Genomic DNA, 19,340 nt, shown 5'->3' on the forward strand with positions numbered 1-19,340 from the left:
AGGTATGCAAAACTCCATCAAGGCTGATTAAGGAGTGGTCATATAGGGAGACAAACAAGAGAAAAAGGATGATCAATTGTATCCAAGGCTTCGAAAGATTAAGAAAATTGAGAATGGGGGGAGTGGGGGAAGGGGGAGGGAAGAAGAGCATTAGTTTTGGGAATTAAGAGCATTTTTGAGGTTAGACACCGGACTCTAGAGAGTTAAGAAGAAGAAAGGAAGTGAAAGCTTTCTATATTCCTACAATGGAGAAGAATACTGGGAAATTTTAATAATAAAGTTTTGGTATGGCTTTAGGATCTCCCTGAAAGGGTCTCTTCTAAAAAGGTACTCAAAATGCAAAGGGAATATCAGGTGGAGGACAGTTCTTCCACTATAAAAGAAATGTTTAAAAAAAAAAAAAAAAAAAAAAAAAAAAAAAAAAAACCCTCATAAGTGCTTATTAACAAATACTTAAACTGTGAAACAATAACCCTGTTGTTATAAATCTGTTATTTCTACTCCTACTTTATACAAATGCTAAACAAGTATTTTACTTTCATCTCAGATATATCAGCCTGAGCAACTCCAGATTTCCTGGCCAGAGAGTACAACACTTCAGTTTTCTTAAGTATCTTAGTTAGTATCTTAGTATCTTAGATTACTTAGTTAGTATCTTAGTTAGTATCTTCTTCCTGGCATGATCATAGGCTCTGAAAATTTTTAAATGTGCAGGGAATCACATTCTTGGGAAACTGGCACTGACTCAGAATCCCAGTAAATCTAAAATTCACAAAATAGCTCCTGTGACTGGAAACAGTTCTCAAGATTTCTGTTTGGTCATTGGTGCTCAGGAATAGGAAAACAAAAAGTAGAATCAGCAGAAACTTGATCTATTGCAGGATCATATAGGCAATTCATATTTTTTGCTGTTATATGCTTATAATTCATATTTGTCATGGTTGATGGGGACATCTCCCTCTACCCCCTTCTGGAAATTCAAGTGATAATTAGTGCTATGTCTGTTCCAATCAGAATTGTACAACAGAGGGAGAATCTTTTCTCCTCTCTTTTTATATAGCTTCTAAAGATGCAGTTCTTAGTTCAAGTGACAATCATTTTTGACAGTTACCTAACCACAGGAATATATAGGTGTCAATAAGCACTGAGTTTTTGCTTTATCTTAGCAAAGTGAAATGTCTGTTACTCACTCAATACATATGTCCATCTTAATGAACCCAGAGTACATCTCTGTATTGTTTTACAATAATTCAGACTAAAACATGTGTTGCCTTTAAGCCCATAAATCTAATCTTACCCCTCAAAACTATTAGAATACAAACTTCTAGAAAATAATTACAATTTTTGTACCTACTCTTTGTCTCCCTATCTATCCTCTACCTCAGAACTAAGAGGTTGCAGATTGGGTCTCCACAGAGTACTGATTCCTGAGGTTCAGAATTTTCTGTGAATTTCAATGGCCAAAAATGGTTCTTAAGTCCCTGCTTCTGTGCTTACCTTTAAAAGTAAACACCATTACTGTCAAAGCAGAATAGTTTCTCATTTGAGCAGTTCACTCAAGTGGACTTAGGTCTGCTTCTTTCTGAAGTTCTACTCCCAACTGCAGGGCTAATTCTTCCTTCATTCCATGTTTGGATCTGTTTTCAATTGTCAGGGTTCATGGTCTTTTCAGCTGCTGCTCCTAATGTCTATCTGTCTATTTATTTGTTTCAATTGTTTCCTGCTGAATGTGGTTCATTCTATTGAATGAATACCTCTGCTACAAGACATGGGGAGAGTGGGAAGAGAATTCCTCCTGTTGCCCTCTAATAGAAGATTAGATAGAGATCTCATTCCATAAAATTGCCTCCTATTTTTCCTATGTTTCTGATCATATGCAGGACTGGCACTCTTAGCTTTTAAGTCATTATATATATAGTCAAATTTTGGCCTTCCAATGGCAAATTGTCCTTCCAATTCCATCAAAGAAACTGTTCACACTTCCTAAAGGGATAAATAGGACATTGATGCATGATAAGTTTTAATGTCCCCTTTATGAGATTGTCTATTGGATTGAAATTAGTTTCCCACTATTCCCTATTTTCTTTACTCACCATTCTCTTCCTCTCTTCCCCCACCATCTGCCACTCTATTCCAATAAAGTTTTGCCCATTCAGTTTCTTCTATATAGAAATTCAATCAATATAAGAGTCCTGATTGTATCAAATCACCAGGGGTTATAATTCAGTTCTCCCTTCAGTTCACCTCTTTTGGGGCCTGACAGTATTTCTCTGTAAAATAAAGAAATTAGAATGAACCAATGCTTCCGAATTCTCCTTGGCAACAGAATAGTTCTGGGACTTGAAATATATTGACAGAACTCATAAATAATGGACGGAAAGTTAGAGAAATATCAGTAAAATATGAAAACTATTTTTTTACACAAAAATGTTGCATGTAGTAAATGCTTTGGGGATATGAATAATTTCATATTTAATAATTTAGAGAGGAAAATATTGCCAGTATTGACATTTTCTCACAGAACTCTAATTCATAGCACATGGAATATACCAGCATTCAGCACTGTTGGAAGGACTCATTACTAGATAGGGGCCAAGGCTGCTTCCAGCTGGAAAACTTGGACTCTGTTTCAACATAAATAATGGTCTGTCCTACCACAAGGGTAGTTTGAAAGAGAAGTAATAAAAAGTTTTTAACTGTGGTGGTGAGATTGTAGAGAGAATTTCTCAGAGCTGTGAACTTTATCTTTTAAAAAATTGAGAAGTGAATCAGTTTCCCCAAATCTTATTAATAATATTTAACCTCCATTGACTTAATATTCTCTCAAGTACATAAAGGAGTTTGTGCTTTTAAATCTTAATGATAATACCCCTTCAGTCTAGCTGTTGAATAATCCACTTTTTCCAACTTGGCTCTTGAGTATTATTAAGGGAAGTGGAAGTTCTTGAAATGGACCAGCTGTTTTTATAAGCACAGTAAATGTTCACACCTAGTGAAGTATTTATTTACTATCTTCACAACAAAACAAAATTAGTTTGCCAAGAAAAGCTTACGTTGTTGTGATTTTGTACATAGAAACAAATAAAACATTACAGCTTTCTCATCTCCACAATTCCTTGGGGAAATTGCAAAAGACATACAATAAAGTATTTGTCTCACTTCCAAACTTCTCCCTCCTCCTCCTAAATGCATGAGGATGATACAAACTTGTACATTACAGAGATTTCCCAAAATTTGACATTCTTGTTTATTTGGAGTTTCCACCCTACCATTGTTTGATGGATAATCTGCTCTCCGCAGGCACATCGTGTACTTAAAAAAAAAAAAAAGTACATTGGATGAATTGAAATTGTATAGTCAGTCATTTTTAATTGGCACCCCTCTCAATTCTTCTCCAAAATCTCATACATATTTTTACACTTAAAAAATTTATGGGAATTTGGTTTTCTTGCTTTTTTTTTTTTTTTTTTTTTAGGGGACTGGGGAGAAGATAATAATTTCCTGACATTTGATTAACTGGAACATGATAGAATAGAAACTCTAATTCTGGGCTAGTCTTAACATTTTTGAATGAATGAGTGGATGAGTAAATAAATAAACATGTAGGCTCATCTTCCCAACCCTTACCATTGCTTAATGGGATTTCATTTGTTCATGTTGATGATCCCTCAAATATCTTAAACTTCAATTCTTTAATCTCCTCAAACCTCAAGAGCTACTTCTCTAGTCCATCTCACACACAGAGATAGTTCTATACTAGATCTCACCTATTACCAATATTCTATGTGAAAAAAGATGGACATTCACTAATAAAAAAAACTTTGAAACGTTTTTTAGAAAGAAAACTAGAACTGAAAAGATTACTTACCTCTTAAACATACTAAACAACTGAAATTCAAGAGAAATGAATTAAATACAAACAGGCAAAGACACTAACTACTACAGTGAAAATAGAATGACCAGTAAAAGACCGTTTTCTAAATGAACAGGAGAGAAGAGTGAAGGTAGAAATCTGGCAGAGACAACAGTGAAGAGGCTGTTGCTTTTGTTCATTTGTGTCCAATTCTTTGTAACCCATTTGGGATTTTCTTCGCAGATACAAGAATAGTGGTTTGCCATTTCCTTCTCCAGCTCATTTTACAGCTGAGGAAACTGAGACCCAAAGGTTTTGCCCATGTTCATACAGCTAATACTTATTAAAGTTCGGATTTGAATTCAGGAGGAATTCCTGATTTCAGGCTCCTCACTCGACTCATTGCGCCATCTAGCTGACCAACAATGAAGAGATAGACTAAGGCATTATGGATAAAATCTGATTAACATCCTTCAAGTAAATCAAGTTCTTTTTTGGGGGGAGGGAAACGTAGGGGAAGAACACATGAAACTAAAAGAGGGGATCAGGTAATGGAGAGGAGCGTGTGATGAGCCAGCGTCAAATCAAGGGCTAACAATGAGAGCAAAATGATCTCTGTGATCTCAGAAATGAAGAGCCTACAAGGGAGTGGGTGAGGGAGTTTGGAAAAAGGGAAGGGGAGAAAAGAAATACTTCTATGAGTAAAGAGAGATAGTATACTAGGTGAGCTATGGGGGACTTTATGCTTGAAAAATCTACTCTTCCAAAAAAGGAAGGAAATTGGAAATTTTGGCGTCAACTACTTACACGGTGAGTAGGAGAGCGCGAATTTAGGGAGGAGTCTTTAAAGCAAAAGTGGAGGGGAAAGTAACGAAAGTAAATCAGAGATCATGAATGATGGGGGAGGCGGCCTATCTTGGGTCTGCACTCTTTCTGACACGTGGCACAATGGAAAAGGGAAATCTATGAGGCAAAGTGCCTAGCGGAAGAGTCTAAAATGGATATTTAGAAACCTTTTGACTACATGAGGAATCCAGAGAAAAAAGATTATTATGAGGTTCATGAGTAAGGGAATAGGCGTTTAGAACAGTGAGAAAAAATGAAGATAGTGAGAAAAATCCTTTTTGGAAAAAAAATGAAATAAAAAAACCCTGATGAATAGGACTAGCTAAAGGGGAAGAGAGAAAGAGGGGATCTACTTGGCTAAATGCGAGGAAAAGGATGAGGAGGGAATAAATAAGAAACAAAATACCTTACCTAGAACTCCTCTGACTCACTGATGCATGCAGAAAAGATTTATTTTACATTCCTGCAGAAATAGGTGCCTAAGTTAGTAGACTTTCAAACTCCAAAGGCAGTATTTTATTTCCTATCCTGAAGCACAAGTCCTGATTCCCATTAATCAGAAGTAGCTGGAAGCAAATCTCCACCCCTCATTAAAGCCAGTCCTTGCCTTCAAGGAGCTTACATCTAGAAGGGTGAAAATTAACTGTGGAGGGCTAGGGACAAAGAACAAAAAATTCTTTTCAAATCTCGGGTGACCACTCCTAATTACTAAACCCGACTCCCTGCCCACAAGGATTCTTTTGGGAGAGATAACTCCCACCCTTAGTTATTCTTTGTTGTCCTTGAGAGTTTCAATTTTCTTAAATTTCCCTTGAAATTTAACCAACTAACCAACTAACCAGAAAAACAAACTAACAAGATCTCAAAGGAAAAGGAATAACAAATGAAAAAAGGGGACTAGGAGTGAGGGGAGAGCCAGTAGGAGCAGCTTTCCTTTGGAAAAGAAAAAATTAAAGTAGCTAAAGGAACATTGTACTGTGTTTCTAGCAAAAGGAAAAAAAATGCAACAACAGTTTCTATTCTTGTATAAATTGTTTTCCTGGTTCAATTCTCTTTACTCCAATTCCTACTACTTAGAAGCCTCTGTGGTCATATATATTTTTTTTTTTTTATCCCACAACAATATACCGTTTCATTCATATACTATCATTTAAAAAAATTCCCAACTATCTAAAAGGCAATCTAACAGCCTCATCATTAGATTGCTTCTCATCTTGCATTTTATAATCCAGTCAAATTGTCCTTTTCTCTATTTCTTGTATTCAGCACTCCATTTGCAATAGTCCTGCCTTGTGTGTGTAATGCTCATTTTGCTTCCTCTCGACTTCATAGAATCCCTTATTTTCATCAAAACTCAACAAGTGGCAGTCCCCTTCACACTCCCATCCCTTCCTCTCAATGTGTACACACACTCACACACACTTATGTGTGCATATAAAATGTACATATATGCAGACATAAATGTATATATTTATATATTCACATTGTGTGGGATAAAGACCACCAGGTCAAATAAATCAAATAAATTCAGCAGATTTCTCAAGATAAATCTTGAGAGAAAGGGCGTTTCCCTCCCAAAAAGCAGTCAGACAAGGAGAGATGGGGCCCAGTTAAGAGACAAGAATTATATAAGGGGCCTGGGCTAACACTCCCTATAAGCTGGATCTTTGCCCTGATTAGCCAGGACAAATGACCTCACATTCTAGTCATAAATGAGAAAAAAAACTTCTAACCCAACCACATTTTTAGGATTGCTAAATTACTTTATTATGGGAGTTTTAATGCCAAGATGGTCCTAATTTAGTCTCACAAAGAAAAGGCCTACACGGACCTATTCCTTGGAAACCACGTGATCTCTGGAGGATTAAAAAACCTGGCCCTGAGGCACAGCCAACCTTCACTCAGTTCTTAGAATTGAGTGTCTCCATCTTAGCTTTCACAATTCACTTTATTCAATTTGTATATTATTTCTGCTAATAGTTTGGATGTTCCTTAAGAGCAAGAACTGTTTCATTTTTTATTTGTATAAATAGTATCACTCACCAGTAGGTGTTCAGTAAATCCATGCTTTTTATTCTTTTTATTTTTTCTTTTGTCCTCTGTACTTATTTTATTTTTATTGGTAGCTTTTGTTTATATACAATCTTTAATTCTGAATATATTCTTCTCTTTTACTTTACCCAGGGAGTTATTCCTTCTCTACAAGATTAAAAAAGAAAAGAAGAAAAAAAAAACATTTCAGTACAACTGAACAGCATATTAGTATTATCTATGTATCATACATCAGTGGTTCTTAAAGAGTGTGTATGAGGGGGTGGGAGAACACACTAATGTGCCACCAATTTTGTTTGTCATAAATAGTGTGGAACTCACACTTGCAACTACCTGCATATGCTTGATTCTCCCCAGCATATCATGAGGAATGAAAGTTTGAGAACCACTGGTTTGTGTTTTTAAATAATTCAAAGTTTAGTAGAAATATATTTCTGCTAAGTCACAAAAGTAGCAATATTTATCATAGGAAATAAATCTTTCAATGACAAGAAAATGGCTAAACAAATTGTGGTATCTGAGAAGCAAATATGAACAATTCGAAGAAATATGTATATTTTTGTATGAAGTGATACCAAGTGAAGAGCCAAAGGAACATCGTATGCACTGACTATAACTATTTCAATAAAGGCACATTAGATGGCAGCAAAACTCTAGTCAAATGAAATGTATAATAATGGTACCAAATCATTAAAGTTACAGCAGCCCTTCTGTTCACAAATAGTAAACTGCTACAGGACTTACATGTACCATCTGTTGCCATCATACATACAGAAAGTTTTACTTAACAATTGTTTGGGAATGTAATTAATTCAATCTTCTCCATTTTCTCACTAATCTTTAATTGCTTCCTGTCAACTGGCATTTTTCTTATGCCAATAAACATGCCCATATCTCCCTCATTTTCAAAACCCCTTGCTTGGTATGTCCATCTCTGATAATTATTGTTCTATATCTCTTTTTCATGGCTAATCTCCTTGAGATAGTCATCTACAATGAGTACCTCCACTTCTGTTCCTCTAACTCTTCCAAATTATTTCCACTTTGACTTCCCACCTCATCATTCAACCAAAAATATTCTCTTCTAAGTTACAATAAGCTATTAACTGTCCAATTTAATAATCTTTTCTCAATCTTTGACTTTCTTGATTGTCCTGCAGCCTTTGCCATGGTTAATTAGTCTTCTCTTTTCTTTCTAAGTTTCCTTAACACTGCTCCTTCTTGGTTTCTTTTGTGGAATATTCATTTAGGTCATGCCAGATGATGATGAGTGTCCCCCAAGGCTTTTTCCTGGTTTTTCTCTTCTTTTTTCTATAATATTTGACTTGGTAATCCCATCAGCACCCATGGATTTAATTATCATCTCTACAATGGATTCTCAATTTATCTTGTCCTAATTACTCTGATGACCAACATTTTTGCATGTCCAACTGCTTATTTGCCATCTCAAACTGGATGTGCCATAGATATTTTAAAATTAAAATTTCCCATTATGGAATCATTATCTTTCTCCCCCAATTGCAATTTTCTTCTCAACTTTCTTATCACTGTCAAGGGCACTACCAGCCTCCCAATCACTTAGACCTTCAATTTAGGAGTCATGCTTGAGTTCTCCCTCTTTCTTACTCCCCCACTCCTATGTCTAATCTGTTGCTAAGTCCTATTGATTCTACCTTTGAAACATCTCTCCTATACAATCTTTGTTTTGCTTTGACCCTGCCAATACACTGGTGCAACCCCTTATTATCTTATACCTGAACTAATGCAATACCTTCTGGTTGGTTTCTCTGCCTCAAGTCTTTCCCCTGTTGTAGTCACTCTTCTATTCATTTGACAAATTGATCCTTCTACAGCTCAGATCTGATCAAGTGACTCCCTACCTGATAAATGCTAATGGTTCTCCATGACTTCCAGGATCAAATAGGAAATCCTGTCTGGTTTTCAAAGCGATTCATAATTTGTACTCTTCCTACAGATGTTGTTTGAAGATCAAAATGATGTGGTTGATGTAGACACCAGATGATGGTAGGTACCAAAAGTTGGAGTTCAGTCATGTGAAGAATTCACAATGGCCATTCTCTTTGGCCAGATTTATTTAGGCAAAAGGTTACAGATAAAATGAAGGGATACAATAGACACCAAGAATGGTAAAAAATAAAATAGAGAGGGAGATCATTGAAAGGGGTTTTCCTGAAAGGGACATAACACCCTAAAAGTTAGCTATAAAAAGGAGAAATGGGGTTGGGAAACATAATGAAGAGAGAGGAGGTACCATGAGGAATAGGGGAAGGAAAAAAAGACATCTTAAGACAGAGTGCTTGCTGTAATGCCAGAGAAACTGAGGCAAGATAGAGATTAGAGGGTTTTTAATAATTTATTTGAGAGGGAGAGATTGTGCTGGGGGCATGTTGCCCCCAGGGCTGTCTCAAAGCATCCAGCAAAGGTGAGTTTCCCATGAAATATATATGACTCTAAACTCAGGTAGACAAGGGCAGAGGTGGAGGGGAGTCCAAACTCTGGTGAGTGGAAATCTCTAGGAAGGGACCACCATTAATCCAGTTCTGACAAGTTGGGGATAGGACCATAAATTCTAACAAATTGGGAGGATTTAGGAAGTGTCAAACTAGAGCCAGGAAGTCTGAGATTTAGAGATACCAATTAGGTATCTGAGATAGGAGTTTTATCATTTGGAATGCCAGATATCCACAGCCCTAATTATCACAGTCCTGATGAGCAGCAGGGAAAGGTGTTGCAACCAGGGGGATTTAGAGAGAACAATAAAAGGAACTGAGGCAGAACAGTTCAGGGAAACTGAGGCAGGACAATTAGAGGGAACTGTGGCACAACACTGCCATGACAGACTGACTTAAGGAAAGGCAGCAGTCATGGGATGGCCCATAAATAGATTTTATAGAGAAAATTTAAGCTCAGGGACATGACTGGGATTTCTGACAAGGTATGGCAAGGTGAGACTGTTCAGGACCTCTATGGAGGATGTGACAAGGGTGTGAAATTGTGTTTCCTTTAATCTGTAAAATTAACACTCTAAAATTGTGTACCCTTTGATCTGTAAAGAAGGGAGATTCGAATCTCAGGCCTTCCTGGGAAGCATATCTCCCCAGACTCCAGAGAGTCTATGAGACAGAGCATATCCTCATGACTGACCTTTTCTAAGGCAAATCACCCCACTGATACTCTTTTAAGGAAATTCCAAATTCCAGAAGCTTTCAAAAGTCATTTCTCATTCAATTGGAGATCTAGGCCTGGGGACTGTGGCTTTCTTTTCAACCTGAAACTGGAGCCTCAAGATTCCCTATCAAAAGGCAATTCTAAACTCACTTCTTTGCAGAATGTCTAAAGCAGGACTATGCCTTGTCCCTTGGTATAGCTGCCTGTCTGGACCCCTGCCCGCTGAGAAGACATTCTCAGTGCCAGCCTCCATTTCCCTAACAAGACTTTGCCACCATGAAGTCAGTCTCTTTGCAAAGCTGACTTCTCATTCAACAATAAACTTCCATTTTTGCCACCTAAACTCTGCGGGTTTGTGAATTCTTTCATGAAGAATCTGTGCCTCTGACCAAAAGGGGATTTCCATAACTCTCTGATGGCCCATCAGATGTGACTCAAGGGTTTGACATACCATTGTCAGAATGGACAACCCACAGAAGATGGAACCATGGAGCTAAACTGATCTCTATCAGTGCCTTCTCCCTTCTTGCCTCAAGGATCAATTCTTAATTTCTCTGTGTCCAAAACACCATTGAGAACCTCATCACTATGTATCCAGTCTTATACTTTACTCTCTTCCATAAACTTTATAATAGTTACCCGGGCCTCCTTAATGTTCCTCTCATATACACTTCATCTTCTTGACTCCTATACATTTTCACTAGTGGTATCCCACACATTGAGTACTCTACTTCCTCATCTCATTATCCTATTTCCCTGACTTCCTTCAAGTATCAGTTAAAATCTCACCTTCAGAAAGTTTTTCCTGATACTTCTAAATCCTAGTGATATATATATATATATATATATATATATATATATATATAGTCTTTTGCATTAGAATATGAATTCCTTGAAGGCAGGAGCCATTTTTGCCTTTCTATATCTAGGGTTTAGGCTTAGTATAGTGTCTGGCACATAGTATATGCTTAATATATGATTGTCCACTGACTAATATTTCTTGATTCAGAAAGAGCACTGTCTTAAGTCAAGAGGACCAGGATGCAAATCCTGACTCTGCTGCTTACTGTCTATTTGATCTTGGGCACATCACATAGTGACTCTTGGTTTCCTAATCAGTAATATGAACGTTGAATAAATGAAAAACATTTATTAAAAATTTACTAAATGCTAGATACTGTTCTAAATACTGGGTATACAAATAGAAAAGTGAGAGTCCCAGATTTTAGTCATTTATTTTTAATAAGGAGAGACAATACTTATATTAAGAGGAGCCTGGGATAAGTGTTCCAGTCCAGGAACACCTACAGTCAAATGATTTATAAGGCAGTCAATTGATGGGCCTTTTCCTATGAAAATGCTAATATTGTAGTATTGATTTGATTACTGAGCCTAGGTAGAAAGGGAAAGTGCCATTACTTTTTTGAGTAATGTGAAGCATAGTTTGATTTGGGATCAACTAACTATAGCATAGTTTCTTATACTGGGAATATGAGGTCACATAATTGAACGTGGGGTTCATGAAAAATTTGGCAACTAAAAGTTATCAAATATTCTGGCCAGACTTAATTCTTTAAGATTAAATAAGCACATCCATCTCATTAGTGTGCAAATTTGTTTTCATCTTTAATAAATGGTAAAATTATATCTATATCAAAGAATTGTTTTAAAATAAGTTTTTTAAATGATTTTTATCAATAAATGTTTGATTTGTATACTTATTTTATATACCTATATATCCAGAGTTGCATGAAATTTTTTTGATGAAAAAAGGTCACAAGTGGAAAAAGTTAAAAAGTTTCTGAACTATAGTGGGAATTAGACTAGATAATTTTTGTGGTTGCCTCCAGTTTCTAAATCAATGGCTTGACTATGAAGTTTCTTTCTATATTTGCTTGTAAGAAATGCTGAAAAGTTAGGTTTCCACAGTGTTGCAAGCTTTCAGATAGTGTGGGATTGGGATAGTGAGTACCACTCATCTGGAGGTTTTCAGAATATGAGAGATTAAGGAAGATTAGTATTCACAGAACAAAGTGATCAATAGAAGCCTTGAGCAAACAAGGAATGGGAGGGGGGGGGGGGGGGAAGGGAGGCAGGCTGGGAAGGCACAGGTGAATTCAGCCAATCAGAAAGAGTCTTGTGGTTTTGCGAAAACCCCAAACTTAAGATAATAGCCAATTCAGCTAGTTGGGGTCAATGACCTGACTTGACCAAATCACTACTGGACTGCTTAATAGACTAATTGAATATTAAACAATGCACTGTTTTCAGCCATTTTTGAACATAGGATGTATGATGAGGGGAGGCATGTTTTATACATATTAAGAGGAAACATTGTAATGGAGAAATCAGAAAGACTTGTAACCTGGATAAAACGAACCAATGCCTTATTTGAAGGAAGGAACTGCATCACAGGAGGAAGTATAAAGGTTCCCCCATTTTGTACTCAGTGCTCCCTCTTCCCAAAGAGGAGTGGGGCCTGCTTCTGGCCAGAAGACAATTCCTTAAGATTCTTCTTTAATAAAATTTCCTTGATATCTGATTTTCAGTATCAAGAGTATTATTTCTAACATACTGATATAAAAGGTATCATTTTTCTTTTTTTTTTTTTTAAGGAAATATCAGATAATATATAACTCTCTCCTAAGAACTTGGACAAGCCACCATTACAGGAGAGTAATGATAAATAATGCTGCCCACACCTGATAATGTGCCATAGTCTCCTCTAATTGTCCTGCCTCAGTTTCCCTCAATTGTTCTGCCTCAGTTTCCTTGAATTGTTCTGCCTCAGTCCCCCTGGTTGCAATCCCCCTTTTCTGTTCATTAGAACTGAGATAATTAGGACTGTGGAGATTTGGCATTCCAAAAGATAAGACTCCAGATGTCCTATCTCAGATATCTAATTGGCATTGTCTATATCTCTAAGTTTCAGATTTCCTGGCCCTAGTTGGACACCTCCTAAGTCCTCCTAATTTGTAAGAATTTATGATCTTACCCCCAATCTGTCAGAATTGGATTGATGGTGGTCCCTCCCTGGAGATTCCTGCTCACCAGAGTTTGGACTTTCCCTCCCTTTCCCCTCTCTTTAGCTTCCCCTTTCCCCCCCAGCCCTCCCAGCTTTAGCCTTTGTGTATCTACCCAAGCTTAAAGCCATATATATGTCACTCACATATATATATGAGAACTCACTGGATGCTTTGAGACATCAACACTGGGGGCAACATGTCCCCAGCACAATCTCTCCCTCTCAAATAAAATATTAAAAACTCTCTAATCTCTATCTTGCCTTATTTTTTCTGGCATAACAATAAAGAGATGATGAACTCTATATCCAGAATGAGAAAGACATTTTTTTTTTGACATAGTCAAAATGGGAATTTGTTTTGTTTCACTAGGAATCTTTGTTAGAAAAAGTTTTGCTCTTTTTGTCTTTTTCAATGGGAAGGTGGAGAGAAAGAGAAAATAAATACTAATTGAAAAAGATTTAATTTTTAAAAAAGATGAAGTTCAGCACATTAAAGTAACAATATTCCCTATGGCAACATCCCACTCATTAAAACAAACTAACAAAAAACAAAAGAAAACCTGCTAGGTAAAGAGAAAGCTCAGTGCAGTGCTGAAAGCAAAAAACAAGCAAAAATCCCCCATTCTTGCTTGTCCTCCTTTCCTTCCACCACTAGCTTCTCAACCTGGGTGCTTCCTTTTGGGCGATGAGAATCCCCACTATGAGCTAACAGAATTACAAACTCTTTTGAGAAACTCCATGAGCTCTTTAAGTCCCTTTGGGAAGGAGCTGGCTAGAGAACTACACAAAGATTACTATATGCCACTGGGTGTTTCTCTTCTTTTCCCTTTCCCTTTCCCTCCCACAGATCTTCACGTGATTTCCAGGAAAAGGAGAAAAGCTGTTTGGTGCCAATAGCCCCGCCCAAACTTTGGGGTAAGTCCCATTTTCTCAGTATGATTGCTTCCAGAGGGACTTGTGTGACCTGAGCTGCTGTTGCTGCTGCTGCTGTCAACTGCCCTGTTCTTCATTCTCAAGCTATAGAGCTCAGACTGGGAGGTACGGGGCAGGCAGATAATGGGGGAATCTTTTGGGAATCTGAGGAACCTGAGGTTTCTGACTTGGGATGAAAGGGGTAAATCGTTTGCTCTCTGCAAGGACTGTCATTCAAAGCTTTGGCACAGTAACTTCCAAGTTACTGGCAGATCAGCCAGGCTTTTTCGGTTGGATACTAACTGACAGTAAGGATAAGGAGAACAAATCTGTCTGAAAGACACTTTGCTAAATGACTTGTTTGCTAAATGCCCCTTTTCTCAGCGTACCCCTTTCCTCTTCATGGCTCTGAAAACTCCTGAACAGCTTTTGTTTCACTTTTGAAAGTGAAACCAAAAGAGAGTCCCTCCATAATTCTTCTGTCTTTCAAAATTTGTTATCTTAGTAGAGAATTTCATAAATCTTTTTACTGGAGTACCAGTGGAAACCTAGAACAAGTGGACATTTCTTTCTAATAGGCTGAACAATTGCTGACCTGTGGCAATAGCAGGAAGAAGTAGGTTCAGAGGCTTCTTGTGATACATAATGACAGTGTGATCCTGGTCAATTCACCTAACCTCTCAAGCCCGAGGAAACTCTCCAAAGTCAAAATTCTTAATATTTTAAAAATGCCATATGACCCTATTTCACAGTCTGGTGAAACTTATGGACTTTTTCTTAGACTACAGTATTTAAATGCATAAAACAAAATGTACATTATTGGAAAGGCAATGATTATTTTGAAATGTGGTTGTCAAAAAGATATATTTATATTTTAAATTTCCCAGATTAAGAATTCCCACTCTAAAACTATAAATTGTAAAGAAGATGCCTATCAGAAAAGAAAGTTCTTCCATCAAAACTCCCTATATCAATAAAATGAAATCACCATTCCCATCAAAAAAGAAGGAAGGAGAGGATGCTAATAACATATACTATGAGGTATCATAAATCTTAATTTCACTGACTGAATTAAGGCAATTTTATTAAGTGGGATGGGAGATTCCTGATCTGCCACTATATATCTGTACAACTCATTGGACCTCTTAAAATAATACATTTCTTGAAAAATATTTAAGAAAAAAATTTCATTAAAAAATTTCTTAAAGATGGGAACAGCCAAAGTAGGCCCCATATAATTCTTGGCTCTTTTTATTTAATTATGTTTATAATAATTATTGTACAGGTATTTGAAAAGAAAATTTATAAAAGTGAAATGTCCCTTCTCCAACATATTTTTTTTTAATCAAATTGCCTTTTTAATTGGTGAAGGATAGAATAGGATTTGGCTATTAGAAAGGATTTAAAGATTATTTTTACAGATAGGAAGCTGTGATCCACAGAGGAAAAGTGACATGCAAAATTATATGATAGGAGTTTTACAAGAAAGCTCTTTAATTTTTTTAAATTGTTAATTTAACAAATATCAAATAGCAAGGGCATTTGCATTATATGTAATAGAAGAGAAAAAGAAAATTGCATGTGAAATGCTTTATTATAAATAGCTTGCTTTTACCTTATAAATATATAAATAAGTTCAATCTGTAGCTTTCAAAACTGTCCCATAGTTTCTCTGTACTTCTCTCTGGTCTTACTTCAGTTCTTTTCTGGCAATTAAAATAATCCCTTAACAATCTTGCTTCCCCTCCTTCCCCCCATCTCATTGCCTCTTCTCCCACCTCCACTTTCCACCACTGAGAAGAAAAAAGCAAAGCGAAGTTTTTGTAACACATAAATAAAGCCAAGTAAAACAAGTTTCTACATTGGCTGTGTCCAAAAAATGTAGGAATTATTCAGCATCTAGAATCTGCCTGTCTGTTAAGAAATAAGAAACAAGTTGCTTCATTGTATCTATCAGTTGTCAAGTCTTTCAAAGTTGTGGTCTTTATTATGTTGTTACTGTATGTATTGTTCTCTTAGCTCCAGTTTACTCTATATCAGTTCATAGAAATTGTCCCAGTTTTCTCTGAAAGCAACTCTTTTGTCATATGTTATGATAGAATATTATTCCTTTACAGTCATATGCCCACAAAAGAATAGTCTCAAAATACTATTTTAATAATGTCAATCCTGTTAAACACCTACAATGTACAAAGAATGAAACAATCCTGTTTGTAATGAATGAGGTGAATCCATAAATATAAGGTGACCTGGTATAACTATAGGTTAAAGTAGTGAAATCAAACAATTTTGGAGAACCTAGCACTCATTGGAAGGCAAGAGAAAGATCATGAAAAGCTATGCTTAGAAAATGGTGTTTGAGCTGCCCCTTGGTAAAGAGAAACAATATGAAGTGAGGTGCAGAGGGAATGCATTCCAGACATGGGGCACACCCTCTCACTGTGAACTCTGGCTTAGAAGCTCTTAAATAAAAAATTATAGCTATAATCATGGAATTTTAGAATTGCCTGGTCCAGAGGTTCTTTATCTTTTTCAAGTCAACGACTCTTGGCAATCTGATGAAGCCTTTTTTAACAAGCATTTATCTCTCTCCTTCCACTGTTCCTCCCTGCATTTAACAGATAGGAAAAAAAGAAAACAGATAAGACCCTCATAACAGATCTATAAATAAAATAGCAAAACACATTTCTACATTGGCCATGCACCTCCAAAATTATGTGCCTTATTGTACCTTTAAGGCCATGTACTCTGGCAGGAGGTATCCAACCTTTCGTTTTATAAGAGATAATTTTTTTTTTTTAATCCATGGTCACACAGGTAGTAAACATAAGAGCTAGAATTCAAAATCTAAACTTTCTTACTCTAAGCCCTGAACCATTTCCCCAAATTAATCCAAGTACAACTCTGAGCTAGGACTAGAAACCAAATTTCCACTATTCTACTTTATGTGCCTCAGCAGAGAGCAACTAATGAGAATTTAACATAATGGCACCTAGAGAAGGCATTCCATTAGTAGAATAAAGACATTAAATTAAGAAATTAATATGAAAATATACCTCAAATGCCTATTAAGAATAAATTCATTTTAGAGCACAAAGTTAGAGGAGGAAGGGAATAAACACAACACCAAATATTTAGAGTTGAAAGTAACCTTAATGGTCATCTACTCCCATCCCTTCCCATTTTGCAGATGAAGAAATTGAGGTTCAGAGAAGTAAAGTCATCTAACCAGTGTTACATGAGTGTTTCATATCTAGATTGGGCAGAGTAAAGGTTGGATAATTCAACAATCATTGAATAAGAACAGAAAGGCAATAAAAAAGACTCAATTAGACTTAGTCTTTATTCCCAGCAATCTCATAAAAAGTAAGATTCATGCACTAATTGGTCCAGGAGAAAATTAAAATTTCATTTTTGCATTCTTTCAAAAATCATTTAGTAAGCCCCTACTTTATGTAAGATACTGTGATAAGTGTTGAGAATTCAGTCAACAAAAAATAATCCTTATTTTCAAGTTTACATTCTATTGGGGGATGTAACAACAATTAATTAGACAAATATGAGATAATATAAGGAAGGAGGGACCAGTAATGGAAAATCAGGAAACATAAGAAAGTGATGGCTGGGGTAAGCTTTGAAGTCATTAGAGATGATTTGAAGAGGCGTAGAAAGATAGGAGATGGAATGCTGAGTTATAGGAACAACCTGTAGGCCAATTTGGACAGAAATAAAGAACATATAAAAAGGAGTAAGATTAAGTATGCCTAGAAGGGTATATGGAGGCCATAGTATGAAGGGCTTTATATTCCTGGTTGGCAGAATGATAGACTTGGAGTCAGGATTGGTAGCCAGTTGATTATTCTTTCCAATACATGAGCAGATAGTTGGTTTTTAATATTCACTTTTTGCTTTGTTTTTTGATGTACCTTTTAAAAGTAAGATGATAGAAAATAAATAAAGAGAGAAGTAGAGCATCATAGATCAAGATCTTGGAATGACCTGAGCATTATCTGGTCCAAAGACTCATTGGGTCTAATCTCTTTGTTTTATAGATAAAGAGACTGAAGCTCTTTAAGGACAAACTTTAGTCTCCAAAGCATCCATGGCACTTGTCTCTGAATGTTCTCCAGTTTATTAAGGCCTTTCTAAAATGTGTAGTGCCCACAACTGAACACAGTAATCCAGATATTGCCTGACCAGCACAGAGTAACAGGCTTTTCATCTTTCTCTTCTCCTTCAGTTCTGTACATTATGCTTTCTAAAAAAATGTAGCCTCTCAGATTTGTGGAAATGCAGTTTACCTCTCAGATCTGTGGAAAAGGAAGGAATTTGTGGCCAAAGAAGAACTAGAGTTCATTATTGAACACAAAATAGATGATTTTGATAAAATATTAAATTAAAAAGGTTTTGTACAAACAAAACTAATTCAGACAAGATTAGAAGGGAAGCAATACACCAGGAAAACATTTTTATATCCAAAGGATCCGATAAAGGCCTCATTTCTAAAATATATAGAGAAGTGACTCAAATTTATAATAGTTCAAGCCATTCTCCAATTGATAAATGGTCAAAAGATATGAACAGACAATTTTCAGATGAAGAAATTGAAACTATTGGTGAAACTGAACTGATACAACCCACATGTTCAAAATTGTTTGTGGTAGCCCTTTTTGTTGTGGCAAGAAACTGGAAACTGAGTGGATGCCCACCAGTTGAAGAATGACTGAATAAATTATGGTATGTGAATGTTATGGAATATTATTGTTCTATAAAAAACAATCAGCAGGATGATTCAGAGAGGCCTGGGGAGACTTACATGAACTGATACTAAATGAAAGGAGCATAACCAGGAGATCATTGTACATGGCAACAACAAGATTATACAATGATCAATTCTGATAGACATGGCTCTTTTCAACAATGAGATGATTCAGGCCAGTTCTAATGATCTTATGATGAAGAAAGCCATCTACACCCAGAGAGAGGAACTGAATGTAGATCATAACGTAGCATTTTCACTCTTTTTGTTGTTTGCTTGCATTTTATTTTTTCTCATTTTGATCTGATTTTTCTGGTGCAGCAAGATAATTGTATAAATATGTATGCATATATTGTATTTAACATATATATATATTACCATATTTAACATATATTGGATTATTTGCCATCTAGGGGAGGGAGTGAGGAGAAGGAGGGGGGGTGGAATTGGAACACAAGGTTTTGCATGGTTAATGATGAAAAATTATCCATGCATAAGTTTTGAAAATAAAAAGCTTTAATAAAAAAAAATGCAGCCTAACATTTCCTTAACTTCCTGTAGAATGGAAGCTCTTTAAGAGTCTACTTGCTTTTCATCTTATTTTTGTTTCTATAGTGCTATGCACATGCTTTACAAATACTTGAACTGAATTAATTTGACTTTTATATACATTGTTGACTCATTTTGAGTTCACAAGCAAACAA

The 19,340-nt window shown here is 36.2% G+C and overlaps 1 protein-coding gene across 2 annotated transcripts in view; it reads left to right on the plus strand.

The window, feature by feature from the left end:
• The first annotated feature begins 13,858 nt into the window (after nucleotides 1-13,858).
• The window catches only part of NMI (N-myc and STAT interactor), a 32,038-nt gene continuing 26,556 nt past the window's right edge, over nucleotides 13,859-19,340 (plus strand). Inside the window, exon 1 of one of the 2 annotated variants that reach the window (XM_031960692.1) lies at nucleotides 13,859-13,880. The gene's annotated coding sequence lies outside the window, so the exon portion shown is untranslated. Of the gene's footprint in view, nucleotides 14,004-19,340 lie in introns of both variants that reach the window. The other variant, XM_031960691.1, reaches the window with a different exon arrangement.

Source organism: Sarcophilus harrisii, chromosome 3, assembly GCF_902635505.1.
Source record: "Sarcophilus harrisii chromosome 3, mSarHar1.11, whole genome shotgun sequence".
In the NCBI taxonomy this organism is placed as follows: Eukaryota; Metazoa; Chordata; class Mammalia; order Dasyuromorphia; family Dasyuridae; genus Sarcophilus; species Sarcophilus harrisii.